Raw genomic sequence first — 21,253 nt, 5'->3', positions numbered from 1 at the left:
ATTCCTATTGGCCAGCAGTGCTTTATTGACATAAGACTTCCCCAACAGGAAACGAGAAGGCTTTTCTCTCATGCCGTGGATCACCCATCACTTTAAGGTCCAGAGTAGACCACATTCCTTCCTTGGCTTATGAGCAATTGCTCTTATGTAATGTTTAAACCTGGGGTCTGAAAGCACTGACTTTCATCTACTGGGACCCATCCCTGGAGCTGAAGGTGGCATCGTTTCTGTACCAGCCAGCATTGTGAGGTGGGCTGTATTGATGACATTGCATTCTAGCGTGTGGGGGTGTCTCAGGAAGCCACTGGTAAAATGACCCCGTGTCGTGCCACAGCTACGACGTCCTCTGCGCCTCCAGTCTTGCCTGGCAGGGCTGCCCACTTTTTTCCCTGATTACAGCTGCGGCAGGTCACGTTCTGAACCTCGGCGCCCCTGCACAAGCTGCTCCTTCTGCACGGATTGCCCTCGCTCCCGGCGCCCTGCCTCTTTAATCAGCTAACAACCGCCAGAAGCTCAGCTCCCACTCTCCGTGGTAAGGCCCAGATCATTCCCCTTTCTCCAGATCCTTAGCGTCCCGCGTCTATTGGTAGATTTCTCGCCTGATGCTTACTTATCTCCCCTAGCCCTCCCTTAGGACAGGAATCACCTCATAGCCTCACCCCTTGGGCCTCACACAGTGTCTACAGTGTGTAAGGTGCTCATAGCCAACTTTGGGAGTTTAAAAATTAACAACCGAGGCTAATTTTAAATAGACGTTAGCCGCTAGCACATAAAGATGAAGCTGAATGATCAAAATATGTCCCAGAGTAAGTATTCCCCCTTGTTTGTTTTAAATGTCATTTTGTATAGGAATAGCAAGGATGTTTATCTGTGGTGTCACCAAGGGAGCCACTCAGACTGTGGGGGCCAGGGGAGCATGGGATGGGGCAGACACTAGTTTGTGACAGTGTGTGGGTAAAGGGCAACTTACCACACCACGGTGACAGATGTTATCTGGGTTGTTTATGAAGGAGGAGGCTAGGCACCTCATCGCCTTTCTCTCTGTCTGTCTGTCTCCGTCTCTCTCTTCCCTGCCTCCTTCCTCCCTTCCTGCCTCCTTCTGTCCCCCACTTGCTCTAAAAAGAGATAAATATGCATGCAGAATAGGATTAAAAATCTGGTCAAGATGTTTATTGAAGTGCTCAACTATTCTTTTATCAATGAAAGCTCAGGAGTCAGATATGGGGTAAAACCCTGATTGTTTAGAGAAGTGGAGAGAAGCATCCAATCACTTCCGCTCTCTCTCTCCTTCCTCCATCCAAAAGGGGCCAGCATCTTTCTAAGCCGTTTCCCTACTACTTCCTGTGTCCTGAGTCCTCCAAAACCTCTATGGCTAATTTTAGACAGCTAGTAGCTAGCTCTAACCTTCAAGGCTAACTTTGCTGTTAGTCTTGGGAGTGTCAGAGTGTGATCAAAGTATTCCACAACATTTCCTCTTTTTTTTTGTTTAAATAAAAAGGAGAGGCTACTCTAACACAGTAAAACTATATACAGTAAGAACAATTTATTGAATAAGAATTGCATTCACAGTGTACAGTCCATTTACATTTGGAAAATTCAGAGAAAATACTCCGTTATCTATCCTATCTTGGTGAGTTCAAAGTTTTGTAACTATTTCACTTTCTATCCTGACTTGTGTTACCAACCCGAAACTATCTTTTTAGACCTCAAAACATTTTCTTAGATAAGCAATTTAAACTTTTATATCTCTTAACCTTGTACACCTTATATCTTTTCTTGTGAGTTTCTTTTTTGAATTTTGTAACAAGAAAGACTATAACTATCTAATCTTCGACCTCATCAGAGATCTGAGAAGAATATATTACCTTAGTAAACAATCATCCAAGGTTCTTCTGCAGTGAGGGAGCATCCATCTTCAGATTGCTAACCTAGAATATCCGACAGACTATTTTGAAGGACAGCCCTACCTTGTCCTGGCAAAATTTGGCAGTCAACTTTGTTTGTGTCCTGCCTGTCCGATTTGGACAGCATACTGTCAGCAGTCAAGGAAAGGGCAGTTTCTTGTCCAAATGGATAGCTTTGCCACACTGAAAGCAAATTCCATATGGAGGTTCTTTGATGCCCACCATTCTTTTATCAAGTGAATTGGTGCTGCCGGGAGCAGACATGTCTCATTGTCACAAAAGCTTTATGTTATTAAAACATTTTAAATGCCTAGTTCTGCAGGATAGATAACAGAGTATTTTCTCTGAATTTTCCAAATGTAAATGGAAGTGTTTGAACATCATCTATCTACTTAAGATATATCTATCTGTTTGACCTTGAAAATATACCTAACATAAGTTTGATTGCTATAGATGACTAACTATAACCTGTATTTCTTTATTATCCTAAACAAGTTTCAAGAACTAGAACTTTACATTAAATTTTCAAATGAGCTGCATAGGTACAATACCTTAAATACGAATATCAGCATATATACAGTATAATAAAAACAACATTAAATTTGTATCAATATACAAAAATACCTGAACAAGAGTAGAAAAATACATACAGTATAATAAAAATAACCTTAAGTCTGTTATTACTATCAAAAATCCATATCAATATAAAATACTTAAGACTAGTTGTTTTTCAGTTTAAAAGTAGATTCAGTGATCTACCGTTTTTCCTATCATTCTAAATGTCCTTTGTTTAGTTTTTTCTTGACCATAACAAGTAACAACTTAAGACCAGCCCCTGTAACAATGACAATCATCCAGAATCCACTGAATGAGCAAAAACCACCCACCCCATCTTTCTGGAATTTTGGGCATCATGTTATCTGTTGTCTGGGGGTGATGGCATCCTTAGGAGGGGACACTGAGAAAATTGAGATGATGGCCAAGTCCTGGGAGAGCTAGCTGTTGTCCAAACTTGGTGTGACAGAAAAGTGCAATTTTTTTTTTTTGGTTTTTCGAGACAGGGTTTCTCTGTATTGTTTTGGAGGCTGTCCTGGAACTCACTTTGTAGACCAGGCTGGCCTCGAACTCACAAAGATCCGCCTGCCTCTGCCTCCAAAGTGCTGAGATTAAAGGCGTGTTCCACCAATGCCCGGTAAGTGCAGAATTTTTTGAAGCCCTGGATAGAGTAGTCTATGAGCCTGAACCATCTTAACTAACCACCTTGAAATTGCCCTGAGCAGTTTGTAATCCAAAGATGATCTTTGGGTGGTGTTTGTCAGTTTAGAGGCATTATCACAATACCGATGTAATTGTCATTGTGGGACCCCATGATGCTTTTGGAGATTTCAAAGGTTACTGTTTGTAATGGTCATAGTTCACTACAAAAAAACTAAAAATTTAAATGTCATATGCAGCAGATCTCAGAGAGGGTAAAGGATCACAGTTTGTTAAGTACATCCAGGGTACACAAACTTAATTCCTAGTTACCTGTTTCAGACTTAAGTCTGAAATCATCTACTGGAATCTAGATGAAGCCTATATCTAGAACTATTCAGTGATCTATATGACCATAAATATCATGATGGGAAGTTTAAATATATACAGGCTAATCTTATAAAGTTTGAGATATTTATACTTAAGAAAGCTTTAAGGAGCCAAAATGAAATCAAAGGATCATGAGATTAGTGGCAATATAATAGTCCCTTAATTTTGGTCTTTCTTCTGTCCCATACAAGGCAGTTCTTCTGCCATGAGGCAGGGAGTTTGGATTTCATTTAACAAGCATACTTGAATTTAGAGAAGGAGAAAGTCATGCTCCAACTCCAAAGCATTTTAATTTAATTGGAACTACAAAAAGAAAGACCATTTGTATCATATGTGTGTAGAAAACAGAAGTAACCAATATTTGTGAAGATTTATGAAATTTTATCCTGTTAGGAGTATTTTATACCATTAGGCCAATTACTCTTTTCCTTGGGAAATTTTCTCTGGATGGTTTGTCCTTCTTCTTTAAATGTCTCATTTGTCCAGTGGTCTTCAGATTCCTTAGCTGGATGCCTTCATTCTCCTGGAAAGACAAAAATGGAACCCTGCCCCAACCCGAACTTTGGGGAGTTTCCCTTCTTAGCAGGTTATATCTGATCAAATAAAAGGCATTTGTTAGTTCAGATTGAATGGCCATGCTGTCTGAGGAGCTATCACCTCTCCTAACCAAGAGGTCTTTCCTGTTTGAATCTAATCGTTATCAGTCTTGGTGGTCTCCATAGCTTTTCTTCTGCTGTCGAAGCAAAAGCAAAACTTCTTCCCTTATGTAACACATATCCTGGTTTCCATTCTGAGGTCAACACATCCCTAAAGTATACAGGATTATTTATTTTCAGCAGTGTTTTCTCCACTGCTGTCTATCTACAGCTGCCATTCCTTTCTCATTAGCATCTAAACGTTTAAAGTTAGTAAAGCATTGTGTAATTCATCTTTTGGGGGTTTAAAAGATAACCATATCTTTTAAAGTGCAATTAGATCTTTCTATAACTACCTGTTGTAAGGTGCAAAAAGAAATTGTTTCATTTTCTAGAGCTGGAGCATTGTCAGTCTTAATTTGTGCAGGCATTCCCACAATGGCCATAACTTCTAATAAATGTGTAATTACGGAATCAGCCTTTTCAGAACTCAAAGAATTTGCCCATTGAGATCCTGAATAGGTATCTATGGTATGGTGCACATACTTTAATTTTCCAAAGCCCACAAAATAAAACCCATCCATTTGCCAGATTCATTTCTTTGAGTACCTTTTGGGTTACTCCCTGCAGGTAATAGGGTTTGTTTATACAAAGAACGAGTAGGGCATTTCCTTATTATTCCTTTGGCTTATTGCCAAGTGATAATTTTTTTTCTTCAAACCTTTATTGTTAACATGGTGTTTCTTATGAATTTCTGAGGTTTCTAACACATTTCCTTATCAATAGCTGATCAACTTCATACTTAACTTGACTTAGTATTCAGGCATCTGTCCTGGCCTGTCCTTGGGATTCTGACAGGACACACCCTCATCTGCAGCCACTAAGAGCACCACCTCCTGTGCACATTCACTATGTTCCCTTTGAAAAAGGCCTGCCCACCTCCCATCATCCTCTCTCTCTCTCTCTCTCTCTCTCTCTCTCTCTCTGTCTGTCTCTCTGTTCCTCTTTCTCCCTCTCTTCCCCTCTGTCCCCTCTCTCTCCCCCTCTTTCCTTTTTCCTCTCTCCTGATGCTGCTGTCTCTAGAGGCCAATCTCCCCCTTTCCTTTCCCCTAATTAAAAAAAAAACCCTCTGCTCAAACCCTGTCACATGCACCACTTTTCTCAAATTACAACACCTTGTACTAGAGGGCCTGATTGACCCGTATGGGTTCTGATATCCGTCAATGATCACTAAATAAGAAAACACCTTACAACTGGTTCTCATCAAGGCATTTCCTCAGCGAGGCTCCTTCTTCTCTGATGACTCTAACTTGTATCAAGTTGACGTACAAAACCAACCAGTACAGTAACTATATTAAGAGGCTCTGGAAAAATCTTATAATATCTTGAGAATAGCATATAATTCTGACTCTTGAATAGAATCATAAGGGCTTCGATCCACTTTACTTAAATTTCCTGACTTATAACCTGCCTTTTCTGATTTATTTGCATCAGTGTGGAATGTAGGGTTTCTACAATGTGAGGAAGAATTCAGTTAGTTCTTTTTATAAACTGAAGTCTCATGCTTTTGGGACATTTGTTGCTAATTTCTCCCAAGAAATTACTGCACACTCTTTGCCAATGTTTATTTTCTGCCCAAAATGAGGAAATTTCAACTTAGTTAAAGGTATCTCATTTTCTTTGGGGTCTATTCCTGGGATATAACAAACTTTCAATCAGTTCAGAAAACTTTTCTACATAGGTCTTTAATTTCTAACTCTGTTTGTGTGCTAAAATATTCATTCTAAGATATTATCCTCTCTCTGCATAAAAATTCCTGTAGGAGAATGCACAGAAGGTTGTGTGACCAGGAGACAATTAAGCTTTGGATATAAGTGATTCATATGTGCATCCTATAATTTCTCTTCTACCAAAGCCAATTCTCACTCAACCCCAGCTGATAATTTTCTTGGACTATCAGCTTATAAGGTTTGAAATAAATTGCTTAGTTCTTGAGCTGTCAATCCAATTATGGACTCTAGCCCACTAATATCTCCCAGCAAATTTTGAAAATCATTAATAGTTTGTATTTGATCTCTCCTGGTTTATACTTTCTATGGTTGAATTTTCTGTAAACCTATCTTGTGCCCTAGGTAATTAATAGAATTTCCTCTTTGTATTTTTTTAGGAACAATTTGCAATCCCCAGCAAGGCAAAAATTTTCTTTACCTCTTCAGACATTTTTTTTTGTTAAGGTGTCTGAGTATGAATTAGCTAGTAAGATATCATACGTATAATGGTAAATTATAGATTGAGGAAACTGTTTACAAATTACTTCCAATGATCCAATGAGTATTGTACAAAATATTGACACAAGGTGAGGCTGTTGAACATCCTTTTTAGAAGCACTTTCCACTGATACCTTTTAACAGGCTCGGAATTATTATAAGTAGGCAGTGTGAAGGGAAATTTTGTCTCTATCCTGTTCTTGGAAAAGTATAGTAAAAAAGCAGTCTTCTAAATCAATCATTGTATTAGACCATCTTTTAGGTAACAGAAGGCAAGGGAATTCCAGGTTGTAAAGAACATATTGACTAAATCACCTTATTTATGGCTTTCAAATCTGTTAACACTCTCCATTTTGCAGATTTCTTTTTAGTGACAAATATAGGAGAATTCCAAGGATTGGTTGATTCTTCAATATGTTGAGCCTTTATCTGCTCTTGCACAAACTGTTCTAATACCTGTAATTTTTCTGATGTCAAAGACCATTGTTCCACCCAGACAGGTTTCTCAGTTAACCATTTTAAAGGTAGGGCTGTTGCTACCTTTGAAATATTAGCAGCTATTGCACTCTGATTATGTATAACCTATAGTCAGTGATTATTTTTGATAATACATTTTAATATTTTCTAGAAACATACATTAGTTTATGGTTTGTTTCCAAGATTGGAGTAATATTAATCTGGGTTTTCCATTCCTGTAACAAATCACATCCCCATAAATTCATTGCTATGTTAGCCACATGTTGTCCTATCCTGCAGGACACTCAACGTGGGTCTGTTGGACACCTAGGAAAAAGATGGGGGGCAGGGGACACAAGGACGGATGCCAAGACAAGAGTCTGATCAAGGTGACAACTTTATTCATCCCAAAGGGATTTATATAGGGGAAGGGAGGGGGAAAGGAATGGGGGTGTGCTATAGCTGCAATGAACCTGGCTGAGCAGAAGGTCAGTGGGATGGGTAGGTCATCCTGTGTCCTCTGGTAACCTAACTGTAGACTCTTAATTTATCTTTACCATTCCACATTCTATTAAGCCCATGCCCTAGATAAGTTGAAGGTCTGTTTCTGGAATTTGGCAGGTAGCAGGGTGGTCCCGAGTCACGTACTTTCTGTGAGGGTTGAGTCACGTCTTATGAGTACCTGAGGCAGCTGTACCTGGTTGATGGCTGGAGGTCCCTGACAACTTGTGAATTTAATTCCCTTACCTATCTTTCTGGACCTACACACCCAACCCACCTTGTACTTTGTTTTACCTGAGATAAAGTTCCAATTCCTATAGGCTGAATATCTAGCTCCTGAAGAAGCCAATCTGGATAGCAAGATTTTTATGTAATTATTGTTGCATCCACACCTGTGTCTGGTAAATGTTAAAACATGATACTATTTATTTGAATTTTTAGCTTTGGTCTTTGATCATTTATAGAAGTTTGCCAAAATACTTATTTTATGGTCTCTGCTGAAAACTTTTGTTTTATCTACTGAAGCTTTTCTGTCATCCAGAGAAGTACGGTTTTTAAAAACAGGCATTAAGTCTTTTAATTGCTCTGTGGATGGGGTTCTCCAATGCTGACAGGGAATGATTGAACCAAATTTGACTTTGTGGCCTGTGGGAGGCCCCCTAAAATGTTTCCTGGTGTCAAGGATACTTTGTTTGTTCCTTGTTGATTGTATTCATTAGTCCAATGCTAGCCTTTTCTACACCATCTGCAGACTCCAGAATACTAGGGCCGTCTGTTTGGATTATCTCTAGAAAAAAAGCCCTTTGTTTCTAGAAATTCCTTGCTTACAATCCCTTTTCAGAAGACCTGGTTTACCACAATTAAAACATCTAACCGCTTGATTTTTCTCAAAATTTTTAGAAACCACTTCTCCTATCCAACTATCATCATAAGTATGAGACCCAATATCAGCTGTATTTCTAATCCATTCATTCCTTTGTGTAGATCTTGCCCTTCAAAGTCCTAATCACCCTTTTGTATTCTGAATTAGGCTCTTCCAAAGCCAAAGATTCAGTTAATTTTTGTCTGACTTTTGGCTCTGATATCATTAAATTTACAGCTGAAGTTTATCTTTGTAAAGAATCAGTGAAGGTTTCTTTTAGGCCTTGTATAATTTTAGTGTGTGACACAGTCCTCTGTCCTGATTCTTCAACCCTGTTCCAAGCATTCAAAGCTGCTGTATGGCATAGGGCCAAGATGTGGTCACCAAATCTCAACTGTCTTTGCACATCACCGTACTGGTCTTTACCAAGGAGTTGATCTTGGGAAATTTCCATACCTCTAGCCCTAACTCATTCTTCTATGACCCTAGCTTCCTCTCTCCACCATGTTCTCCATTGTAACTGAGGGCCAGCTTCTAATATTGCCGTAGCTAAATCTTTCCAGTCTTGTGGAGTAATTCTGTTTCAAATTGCCCATGAATTTAACATCTGTTTCACAAAAGGTGAATGCATACCATATGAAACTAATGCTTCCTTAAATCTCTTCAAATCTATTATTTTTACTGGCTCCCAGTTAACTGCTGCATAGCCTTGGAGGTGCCTGTTATCTGTTGGTCATTCTTGAATGGTGATTGGATTAATTAAGGTTGGTTTTTCTAATAGCTTTGGGTCACTTCTCTTCAGTTTCTTAAAGCATTGGTGCAGTAGGTTCTGTTCTAAGCTCCTCTATCTGTGCAAATATTTTTCTTAGTTTCATTAATAGATCTTTCTAAGGATTTTGTCATATCAGTCAATATTTCATTTATGGTACTGATATCAAACTACTTTTTAAAAAATAAAATGTGAATTGCCAAGCTGATATTGATTATAATCGATATTATGTCAATCCCAACTAAATGGATTATCCCTTCATTTAACTTTCCCATTTCCAAACCATCCATTGTGGATCCATACAGAGCCCTAACTCCCTGCATTGTAATACTGTTCCCCATTCCTAATGTGGGGAAGGCCTTAAAAGCTGATTTCCCCCTTAAGTATTCCCAGGTGTCTCACCAGATCCCCTGATAATGACATCGAAGTGCGGGGCTGGCTGTCGCTGCACTGCAGGGCTGGACAGAGCACGGGTGACGCGTGACCTGGCGGAGGGCAGCCGCAGCTATTCTTGTGTAGCTGGATGCTGAGAGTGCACGGCGGTGGCCACCAGCAGTAAAACCTGAGTGGGTGTCTAGGCGGCTGACCCGGCATGGCAGCGGACTGAGGAGGGGGTCCAGGGCAAGCCCGCAACCCATGGGGAGAGGGAGCAAACACGGGGACATGCAGAAGAAGCCTTCGTGGTGGAAAGCAAGGTCATGGGGGCTGCCTGAATGACCGAGCTGGCAGGCCGTGGGTGGCTAACACCAACAGTGTCTGGAGGCCAAGCTGCCTGTGGCGCTCAGGGCCAGGGACAGGAGGCAGCCAGAGGCTGCTATAGAAAGGATGCAACTGAAAAAACTCCAGACTCGTGTGCAGGGCCTGGGTTCCACCCAGAGCCTAAGTCCAAGAAGCCAGGTGTGGTAGTGCGCATTTATAATCTGGGTTTCACTGGCCAGACAGCCTCGTTACCCACATCAGTGAGAAACCCTGCCTGAGGTTGTATTGTGGCCTCCACACACACACACATGTTCTGTGAAAACCAGAACACACACACACATACACGCACACGCGCACACACACACACACACACACACACACACACGCACAAATAGAAGGCAAACATGGCAGTACACTCCTATAACCACAGCACTCCAGAGACCGAGGCAGAAGAATCCTAAGTTTGAAGTAAGGCCAGACTGTTTTGTATGTTCCAGGACAGCTCGGGATACATATTATTATTTTTTTTTTTTTTTAGCAGTGGAATTTCAAATGTTAGCTGTTTTAGAAAGATCTGTTTTCATTCTTTTTATTATTTATTTTTTATTTTAATTTTAAATAGCTTGTTTTACATGTCAATCCCAGTTCCCTCTCCCTCCCCTCCTCCCACACCCCCCCCACACCATCCCCCCATCCTCCCACCCTATTGCTAATTCCTTCCGCATAGGGGATATCTAGAGTCTATCATTTCATTCAGGATAGGGTACAGGCACTTTCCTAAGAGTCCAGGCAGAGAGAGCAACCTTCTTTGTGTTATGGACACACGATGTCTGTTAGTATTCGAGGGATAAACACTGATCCACTGCTCAGGACCCCATAGGTAGCCCAGGGAATCATAGGTTAGAAGACAGATCAGGCACTATTGTGACCTCTAGTGATCTAAACGGATGACACCAATTGGCAAGCTAAACAATAGTGTAGAGACCACTTCGAATGCCTATTCCTGATAGTGAACTTGATGTCTATAACCATCCTGGAGCCTTCATCCAGTGACTGATGGAAGCAGAGGCAAACACCCACAGTTAAATACTAAACAGAACCCGAGGAACCCAACGACAGAGAAAGAGGAGCGAAGAGCAAATTGGCAAAGAATGGGCTGGCAAAACCAGCAGAGACAGCTGATCTGAACAGGGGAGAGCTCTTGGACCCCAGACCGACAGCTGGGAGGCCAGCATGGAACCGATCCAGACCCCCTGAGTGTGAGAGTCAGTGAGGAGGCTCGGGATATATATTAAGACCCTGTCTTTAAAACCATCAAGCAATGGGGGCTGGAGAGATGGCTCAGCAGTTAAGAGCACTGGCAGTTCTTTCAGAGGACCTGGGTTCAATTCCCAGCACCCACATGGCACCTGACAGCTGTCTAACTGCAGTCCCAGGTACCTGACACCCTCATGCAGGCAAAATGCCAATGCATATAAACAAACAAAACAATTGAACAAACGACAAAAAAAAAAATGATCATGTTGGGGGGGAAATCCATCTGAACTGGGAAGCTTTGCTTCTGTCTTTAAGGCGTTTCTATTCACTGTCTCATTGACTGCGCTTACCACGCCCACTCTGCGTTGCCAGGATGACCGTTTCCTCCCACCTCTTGCTCTGAAGAGTGATGCACAGACGGCGTTCGCTCAGCATCCTCAGCATCCCGGATTCCCTGAGGTAGAATGACTGGAGCCTCTGCTTTTAACATGCAGCCCTCTGTGAACTCCTGTCCTGTACATGTGTCGGCTTACAGCAGGTCTGAAATTGGAAAAGGCAAGGCAGGGGAGGCGAGGCGTCCAGTTCAGGGTGTGGCATTGACTCTGCCTCCCGGGAAGAGGGCTTCCTCGGGTGGTCTGGGACGGAGGCACTGTGATTGCTCAGCTGTGCAGATCTCACTGTGGTGCGGACAGGAGGTCATTTCCTGCTCAGAGCACCCTGAGGGGAACCTAGGTGAGGTCTGTGTCAGGATTGCACCTTTAACTATCAAATGCGATATGTGATCGATCAAAGAGCCCCGTGGGAGGAAGTATAAATAAAACATGTCTCTTCCACAGAGGGCAGGGCTGCAATTTGCCAAGTGCAGTGTAATTGCATCTGGTTAATTATCCCAGTGGTGAGATGGGAGTGTCAATGACACACACTCACATCCACGTTGTGCTAAAAATAATGCTAGTTCTTGGATGTTCCTAATGTTGTTTCCGAGACACGGACAATGTCTGTCTGGTGCTTTGGGATGCTAAGAGATGGATGGTAACTTCAGATAGCTCCATGCCATGACTGTCAATTTTTACCATCACTATAATTACTTGCAATTATGGTATTATAATTATCAATAATAATTGCAATAATATTACTGAATGCAGTCATTAGACTAAGTACTACCCATTAGCCTGATGGCTGCTCACAACAATTGCAAGAGTGTTTTCTTTTCCTAAATTTCAGATCAGGGAACCAAAGATTAAGAGCCTTATTCAAGGTTCCATTGCTGATAGTGAACCCTGGCTGTTTTACTGGAGATCCAGAGATTTTTTTTCCTCTCAGCCCCTATAGCAGACTTGGCCAGTGCCTGATCTTGATCCCCTGGGGCACATTTTACCATCCAGTGTACCTAGACCCCGCCTCTGACAACTGCTGGCAGCATTGCTGTGGATAGTCCAGAGCTAAGATCTTTTGAGAAATTGTGCCCATCAGAGGTGCAGCCAGTTTCACCTTGTATCACCTAAAAGTAACTACTAAACTCCCACAAGGCAGGAAACGTCGAGAATCCCCTCCTGTATCAGGCAGCTCCTCTCTGTGCACCTCTTGTATGTGCTAGCACTAAGCCCCGCAGAATCAGGCAAGGCTAGACATTGCTTAAACCATATCCTTAATTTCTTCTTTTCTACCCCCACGTCTCTCCTTCTCACGTAGATTGCCCTGAGATCATTCTGATCGTAAGGACTGGCGCAGATTCCCTCTTGGACTCTGGCTCTTGGGAGCCAAGGAGAGCAATGGTTGAGCTGGTGGTCAGTGTCTTTCCTGCTTACCCAGAGAAGGCCTCACCACTGAAAAGCTTCGCTTGCCCCAGATTGCAGACCTGGGGTAACTTTCTCACATCTTGGCACCTGAGGTTTCTTCTCTACAGGAAGAGAGGGCTAGGTTACAGCTTCCTCTCAGTCTCTTCTAGTCCTGCAAGCTACTGAAATCTCCACTTTCTAAAAGCCATTTGCTTGGAGTTACAGCTGTGTCAAACAAAAGTCTTTGGTGTGGCAATTTACCACTATACGAAGATTCCTAAAACAGGCAACACCTTCTTACCTGCTCTTCATCTCTCCCAAGCAAGATATAGTCTACCAGGGGACCCCACAGGTGACCCTGTGAACTGGGAATTCTGTTTAATTCAAATTCAATATATATATATTTTTTAAGAGGAAATGGCATTGCTAAGGTTTGGCAGCAAGGGCAGCATGCTTCAGGAAACTTACAGCTCGAGGTGGAGGTGAGGGCTGGGCCTTCGTCTCCAGAGAGAGGGGGTAATTGTAGTGGATAGATGGATTCCCAGATTCTTCAGGAGGAGGGTCGTTGGTGACGTCAGCAATTCACTCTGACTGGAGTAATTCCATAGACAACAATGAGAGATAGGAAAGTAGAGGTTGTTCTCACAGCTATGCATTCTGAAACAGCAACAAAAGAATAACAAGGATAGGTACTCTACCTTTGGTCATAATGTAATCCCCACCAGAAAAACACGCAGGAAGGCCATCTTGAGGATGGCCAAATCCCCAGCAGATAGCTCTTGAAGGTGAGTCCCTGTGCCCTAGACTAGGCTGCACTGCTACCAGGAAAAGTGTGACAATACAAGGAACCTTCTACGACACAGAGATGAAGTGCTCAGTACATATTCTGCCCTTAGGAGGCATGGCTTCTGCACCAGAGAGGCTGGGATTCCCTAGACTCTCTGGCATTTTGGCTTCTATATGAATGCCTAAACCAACCGGACGTGGACTCGTGTGGGACTCAGGAGGTAGGGGTGAGGTGGAGATCATCTTTCAGCATCTTCTGCTGACCGTGGTGATCACAGAGCTATGCATGGAGAGAGGGGCTTGCCCATCTATATGCCCATCTATATACAGGACATTCATTCTGGAGCTGCACGTTGTTAGCAAGTCTGGAGGCATTTCTGTCCGTGGTGGCTGTCTGATGATGGCGGTGGTTGCATGGGTGGGGGGGGGAGGGCAACATTTTAATGGAAGTTTCTAGATCAAACTTCTAGACCTGGAAGTTTCTAGATCAAAAGCAGAGGTTTCATCTCATAGAAAAGACGGCAGGCTTTTGGGTGGGCCAATTTGCCACTCTAGAAAACTTAAGCTGGAACTGTTTTCTTTAAGCCACCGAGGATTCTGTAAGCCATCCATTATGTAACCCGGAGTGTACCTTTCTGCACAAACTTGCTACTGTTTGTCCTGCACAAACTTGCTACTGTTTATTCTGTACAAACTTGCTACCATCTATTCTTTACTGACAGGGACTCTGCAATGAGCTGTTTGTGGCAGAGAAGGTAACCTGTGAACCCAAGGCATTGTCCTCATTGTAAACCCATCTTACCAAGAATAAGAATGTGCCAAGAACACTCTTCTGGACACTCACTGTGTGCCAGCCCTTGTCTCCAGAGCCACATAATAGAGAGAGCAGCCTTGATTGACCTTATTGTATGGAGGAAGAAATCACAGCACAGAGGAGCCCCTTTTCTTTCAAGGTCAAGGTCACACAGCTGGAGAGCAACAACCTAGTTTTGAATCAGAGCTGTCAAGTTGCCTGTACACTATGCCTCATGGGTTAGGGCAGCTCTCTCTAGGCCATGAGGACCTGACAACACTCATACATAGAGGGAAAAAAATGGTTTTTGTGTTGAGAAATATCTCTAGAGGCATTTCCCCTCTCTTAAAACTTGAGTAAAACTGGAGTAGCTGTGTTACCTGAAAGGTCAGACATACTTCATGCCAAACCACAAAGATCCCCAAGCGGGGAAGACTGGAAGAGAGGAGAAGGGCTGTTGGGAACCTGATCTCCCAATGACTGACCCGGAAAGAAAGTGTCGCTTCAGCAAAAGCAAGAAGGCCTGGCCTCTGCCACCAGCGTGCTGAGCCTGGGGCATGCAGGCAGGCGTCCTGATGGCTGCTTTGGCCAGGATTTAAGTCCAAGGTGGGAAAACAAAAAAACAAGGGAGTCATGGGCTCAGTAGAGAAGTGAGGCCAAGAAAGTTCACGCCACACAGAGTCCGGAGGCCGGGACCATCCCAGCGCCTGTGCCCTCTTAGGAGAGGCTGGAAAGCTGAGCTAAGGGAGTGAGTGCAGAAGAGGAACTAGGAAGAGAATCCCCCCAGGTGGGGTGGAGATTCAGCTGTATCCTTGGCTTCTTTTGTCAAATAAGATGATTCTGGAGCATCTGGCTTGGGGCAATGGCCTTCTGCTCCTCAGACTCCCCCCTGGATCTGACCTGCATTCAGGAAGCTCACACAGCCTCCAGGGCTTGGGCTGTCCTCAAGACTAGAGTTTTCACACAGCCACTGTGCCTTTCAGTTTCGTTGGAATCTGACTGATGGCACAGGAGTTTGAGGAAGACGGGATTGGGCTGAGCCCAGCCATGGAAACTTTGGAGGATTTCCTTGGCCTTTCTGCACCTTAGATTCTCATAAGCAAAGGGAGAATGAGGCTGGCACTTGTGGTAGAGTTTACATGGGATAATACGGATGAAGGGCCCGGGAAAGGGCTTTGTGCGCAGGAAGTTCTCAATGTCAACTCCTGTTGTCATCGTTGGTACCCTGTGCTTTCTCTCTCCGTTCCTACCTTGTGTGAAGCGTGAAGGCTTTACCCAGATAGATTTCTACTTCAGCTCTTACTGCTGCATGACTTGGGGCTATCTTTAGACTTCTCTGGCCCTGGGTTTTCCCATCTGTGTAGTGAGGGAAATGAGTAGACCTGTCCTTGTCAGCACTGCACTTAGATTCTAGCTGAGGTCCTCCTGCTGTCCAAGCTGAAGCTACGCCGGGGCCAGCTTTACACGATGTTGTTGAGTCCCACGAGTCATTCATTGAGGATCTCTTTGTGCTAGGCCTGGTGTCAGAGTCCTGGGATGGGCCTGCTTGGGAGAGTCGGGCCAAGAGACTCCAGGAAGAGACACAAAGACAAGCCTAACCCTCTGCGGTGTGCACAGCCACGCGTGCATGAGGCAGGCCGGGAACAGAAGTCAGCTGGCTCTCTCACTGCCACAGAAAGAAGGCTTCGAGAGAAAATAAGGGTGTGCTTTTATTGTATGCCTGCAGATAAGAGGTGTTGGGGAAGTCCTATGTATATGTCAATAAAGCACTGCTGGCCAATAGGGAAGCAAGATAGGTGGGACTAGGAGTCCAGGAGGACTCTGGGAAGGAGAAACACAGGAGAGTCGAGATGTAACCACCATGGGGTAGGAAGCCCAGAAATTTCTCCGGTAAGAGACATACTTAGATTAACAATCATGGGGTAATTACTTAAGTCAGAGCTAGCCAGTTAGGAACAAGCAAGGCCAGCAGCTTCATAATTAATACAGCCTCCTGTGTGTTTATTTGGGACTGATGCCGCTCTGGAACCAGGCTGGCGGGAAGGCTTCCCTTTACAAAGAGGAAATGCAGTAAAGCACGAGGGAAAACCCTGAAAACAAGAGGCTCATGAGACCCCACCTCTTCCTGAGCATGTGTAGGCAGTTCACGGTTGCTGGGGGGGGGGGGGGAGAGGAAGGGTGGACAGAGAGAGAAAGATAGAGAGGCAGAGAAAGTGACGCGAGCACACCCTCAGGTTACCAAGGGGGGAGGAAATACACAGCAGCGCTTCACTTGGATGTTATATCTATTCCCACATCACGTGTGTCACATCGACTGTGTCTAACCAGTCAGCATAAGCAGGATCTAACAAATGAGCAAAAGAATCCTAGGGGCCATGGTATATATAACACACCACGGCCAGGTAAGTGTGATGTGGGTACCTCCGTGGCCAGGTTCGGGCTTCCCATCTTCTTGTTCCTCTTGATCTGCTTGCTCTGCAAGGTGTAGTGGCCAACTGGACACCAGGGCTTGGCTCACATACGGACAGTCAGTGCTCCCTCCCTCCCTGCCTCCAAGAGGAATTGAACGCCAGGTCTGTCTCATCAGGAGTTAAGCTGTGCTCCAAATATAAGGGTTACAGCATGGGAGGTGAAAGTTCCCTGAAGGAGACTGAGGTATTGCTGGAAGGAGAAGGAAACATGGCAGCATGCGTGACACAGGCTAGCCGAGAGCCAGGTCTGCAAGGGAGCTTGTCCGGCATCAGGTCCCTGCATTTCCTGGCTCTTGATCCCTGGCTTTGGACAGCTTTACTAATTAGTTGTCATGGTAGTTTGAATGTTACCAGCTCCCATACTCCCATTATCTCATGGGGAGTGGCACTATTAGGAGGGGTGGCTTAGTTGGAGTGGGTATGGATTTGTTGGAGGAAGTGTGTCACTGACATTGAGGGGCAAGCTTTGGGGTTTCCTATGCTCAGGATACTGCCCAGTGTCTTAGTTGATTTCCTGTTGCCTGCAAGACGTGGGGAATCTCAGCTGCTAACATAGCACCTCATCTAACTGTAGGCCACCATGCTCCCGCCATGATGATAATGGACCGAACCTCTGAAACTGTAAGCCACCCGGAGTAAATGTTTTGCTTTATAAGAGTTGCCGTGGTCACAGTGTCTCTTCACGGCAACAAAAATTCTAAGACATTTTTTTTTCCTCCATGACAACATTTCTGACAAAAGCCACTTAAGGAAGGAAGGAAGGGTTTGTTTCAGTGCTTAGGTCCAAGGTTCAGTCTGTCATGGGCAGGAGTGGGGGCAGGGGGAGGGTGGGGGGGGTAGACTGGGGGTGTGAGGGGTGTCTTCATGGCAGGAGTCCAAGCCGCATTGCATCTGCAGTCAGGAAGCTGGAGGAAAGGGGAGGGGCCCCTCTTGACCCAGTCCAGGAACCCAGACCATGAAATGCTGCTGCCTGCAACTGCAGTAATTTTTCTTGATTTAACCTGATAGAGAGAATGCCACACAGGCATGCCCGCCGTCTGTCTGCAAGGTGATCCCACATCCTGCCAGGTTAACACTCAGCACAGATCATCACATCCTCTCTTCTCTTGGCCCCAGGTAAAAGCACTACCTTCGCCACCCTGCCTCGGTAGCTGGGAATCAGTTTCCTGCTGGCCTCGGGTTTTGTGTCTTCACCGTTCTTCCTTCCTAGTTGTCCATGTGTGGTGCCCAAATTCTGAACCCCAAAATCACCAAGAGGCCCATTTCGATGCAAAAGCAAAGAGTCTTTGATTATAGACCCCGGGGATCTTAAAGGGCAGCGTAAGAGGAGTGTCTAGGGGCATGAAACAGTCTCAGGATGGGTGCGCTTCCAGGTTTGGGTGACCTGCCCTGTGTTGATTGGTCAACTGGTTGTTATGGCCCATAGGCCCTCCCAGGATGGTTGCTATGCTCTGCACGTCACTGTTGTGCACAGTCCATAAAGCACAGCCCCGCCAGCTAACTTCTGATTGGCTCCTTGCCACGAGGAGGGCGTCTGACCTCCTAGTGACCAGGACAGGAGCGGCGAGGTGATGCGAGCACATGTTAGCCTGTCATGGCTGCTAAAATGGGGGAGACTGGTCACTACGCATGCGGTTGTATCCTTCCTGTTTCCTCAAGGCTGCAATGACTGTGAACGCCTCCCGCCCATGGACTAGCTAAGCATACAGGCCCTAAGCTCCAGGAGTCAGGATCAGATCTTCCTTGTTCCATTTCCCTGTCCAACCATTACTTCCTCTTGGCACCTCCTGTGTCTCCTCTTTCCCCGCAGAACTGAAAGCGGTAGCTCCTTAGTGAGTGGTGATGTCTGCACGGTCAGGTCCGTGCCGAGCGCTCACCAGCGCCTGGAGGAGAGTGAGCTTTGCTCGCGCGCGTTTTCTTCTCTAGTGTCTCCATTAGAGATCTTGACTATGGGACCACTGGTAAGGCCAGCTTCTCCAAGAATCTGAGTCTGAGAAGGGGGAGAAGTGAGTGGATTCTTTTGGGAAACAGCTGCGAGAAAGAGTGGGCAGAAAGGTGGGGGGGAGGGGAGGGGGAGAGAAGCCTGGAAGGGTGTCCAGCCCCGGAGGAGAAGGGAAGTTGGGTGGAAACTTCACAGATTCCCACGCATGGAAGAGTTCTCATGCCAAACCAGGTCCTTGGAGGCCTCCCAGGATGCTCCTGGGCTCCCTGGGTACATGCTGCGGTGTCATCGCTGGCTGGGAGTGACCTAAGCACAAAGGCTGCGCATGGTGTGTTTCCTCTGCCCCTTTGCCCGTCTCTGACCTTGAAGGCCTCATCTCCGTGGTCTCCCAGGTCCCTGCAGCCTTTGAGCTCCTTGAAGCCCTACCTCACTCTGGCTGTAATTCCAGCCCCAGCCCCCAGCCCGGCCCCAGCAGTATCAGTGTTTGTGAGATAGGTAAGCAGAATAGAGGCTGCAAATCCCAACATGGCAGCCGGCGGTGGGTTTTAAGATGGGTTCTGTGTGGAGGTGAGTTGAGTACGGCGCATTTCCTTCTAGAAATCAGCCAAGGGACTACAAGTGCACTCAGCCCCACTGGCTTGGGCTTCTTCTCTGAGGTGGAGCTCTTTCATGTGAAGACTGCCCCCTCTGCCTTCCTGGCGGAGTCACCTCTACCAGCACAGAACAGTGGTCCCTGCGATTGCTCCCTTGCTGATTCTGCCGCCAAAGCTACAAGTGAAAAATCAAAGAGCATTTTTAATGAAAAAGACCCTTGATGTCCCCTTCCCTGCAAACCCACTGTAATAAATTTGAGACTGTTAGTGACATTTAAGCCGGTCTACATGTCCCTGCGCTGGAGGGAGGCTGTTCTCCTAATAGTTTCAAATAGTAAACTCTCTTTACATGTCACCCCTGTGACCTCTCCCTTCATATAATGTCAACAACACGGAAAACAAATGTTTGATGTTTCCGAAGCAGGTTACTGTGCTTGGGTGACCAATATTATCTTGCCACTTTCTACATTCATTATTCAGGAAGCATCTTTGGAGTGCACTTTTTGGAAGGTTAATTTGCATACGCTTGTCTCCCTGCTTCGTGCTATCTGAGCGTGGCACACAATAACTCTTCTGAAAAAGTATCGTTTTACATTAGGATAATATTAAGAGGGATTTCTTAAATTAGGCATCCTGGCATGCTGCTCTGCCTTGCTGAAGCCTGGAATGGTTTGCTGGCATTTGAATAACAAGCTCGTAGAGAACAAAGCACACTTTAACTCATGCTCCCGGATGAGTAATAGATGCCCCGAGGCCATCTTGTTTGGAACCTGATTGTGAGAATTTCCAGGCCCCTGCTAATCCCAGACGCTCCTCTCCTGTGCCTTGCTCTACCCTTGCAGCATCTCGGCTCACCTGAGATGCTCATCCCCATTTTACAGAAAAGGAAGCAAGCCACAGAGGGGCCCTCGCTTTAGGTCAGCAATGCACGTTGAAGCTGTCTTCTTTGTGCTGTTCTGTAATCCACAGTGGGGTGAATGGAAGGCAAGGGGGAGTCCTGCCCGCACCGTCTCAGTCTGCACAGGATAGGTGCATCCTGCATCTGCTTGTCACACTGGCTGCACACCGACTCACCTACCATAAGCAGCTGAGGGGGGTGGGGTAGAGGGAGATTCACATTTGTGGACCACACCTGGTTTGCACTGTGACAGGGGTGTTGTCACCTCTGTAGACTTTGGTGTAGACCTGCTGTCCAAGTGTTGGGGTACCCCAAATTGAGGAGGGGTCCCCAAGCCGGATTCATCACCCCAAGAATCAAGAGTCCACACGCCAATTGATGCAACATGCAAGAGGCTTTAATTAGGCATCTGCAGATGGGCCTCTCGGTCAGCTTTTAGACCGATTGGCCCCGAGGTTCAGTTACAATCAGCTTTTAAAGACAAAAACCACAAGCTTTTGGGAGGGGTCCCTATCTCGTGACGGGGGAAGGGGGTATGAAACTCCTGTCCCGGGGAAGTAGGTGTCTTCCTGACCTACATGTTGTAAATTCCTCAAACCTTGGCATGAGTTAATTATATCTCCCTAAGTAAATAGTGTTATCTCCTTGTTTCCCACTAGTCTTGTCTGCCCATCTCTGACGCCCTGGTCAGTTCTTCACAGATGGCAGCCCATAATTGGCTTTTTGTGGATTTACAACCCTTCTGCAATTAAGGTCTCTAAACCATACATTCCATTCTGTGGTATGGCCAGTTCCTGGGATGGGGTCCTTTGTTCACTTCCCAAGTTCTCTAGTGGGGTGCCCTCCCTGTTTAAGCTTATATTTTATTTCTATAAATTTGGGGTCTTACACAAGCTCAGGGACAAACCAAAGATACTTAATGCTTGAAGGGAATGCCTGGAGGTCCAGGCTAAGGGCACGATGGGATGTGCCCCCCCCTCCCCAACCCAGCCTTTCTTCTTCCAGAGAGAGTACACTGATTACATTTGGGGATCCAGCCTCCCCTCAATCCCTAGGGT

The 21,253-nt window shown here is 45.2% G+C and overlaps 1 long non-coding RNA gene across 2 annotated transcripts; it reads left to right on the top strand.

Annotated features, from left to right (window-relative positions):
* The first annotated feature begins 54 nt into the window (after positions 1-54).
* Positions 55-13,878, top strand: LOC121140959. Of its 2 annotated transcripts, none has more exons than XR_005877918.1 (3): positions 55-532; positions 11,250-11,472; positions 12,627-13,878. It is a non-coding gene; the product is annotated as an uncharacterized LOC121140959 (long non-coding RNA). The 2 variants fall into 2 exon arrangements; XR_005877919.1 differs by having other exon boundaries at positions 57-532; positions 11,307-11,472.
* The last annotated feature ends 7,375 nt before the right edge of the window (positions 13,879-21,253 follow it).

This window comes from Mesocricetus auratus, unplaced genomic scaffold (assembly GCF_017639785.1).
Source record: "Mesocricetus auratus isolate SY011 unplaced genomic scaffold, BCM_Maur_2.0 Super-Scaffold_100006, whole genome shotgun sequence".
NCBI classification, from domain to species: domain Eukaryota; kingdom Metazoa; phylum Chordata; class Mammalia; order Rodentia; family Cricetidae; genus Mesocricetus; species Mesocricetus auratus.
The sequence above is the reverse complement of the archived record's forward strand: the minus strand, read 5'-3'. Positions and strand labels throughout refer to the sequence as shown.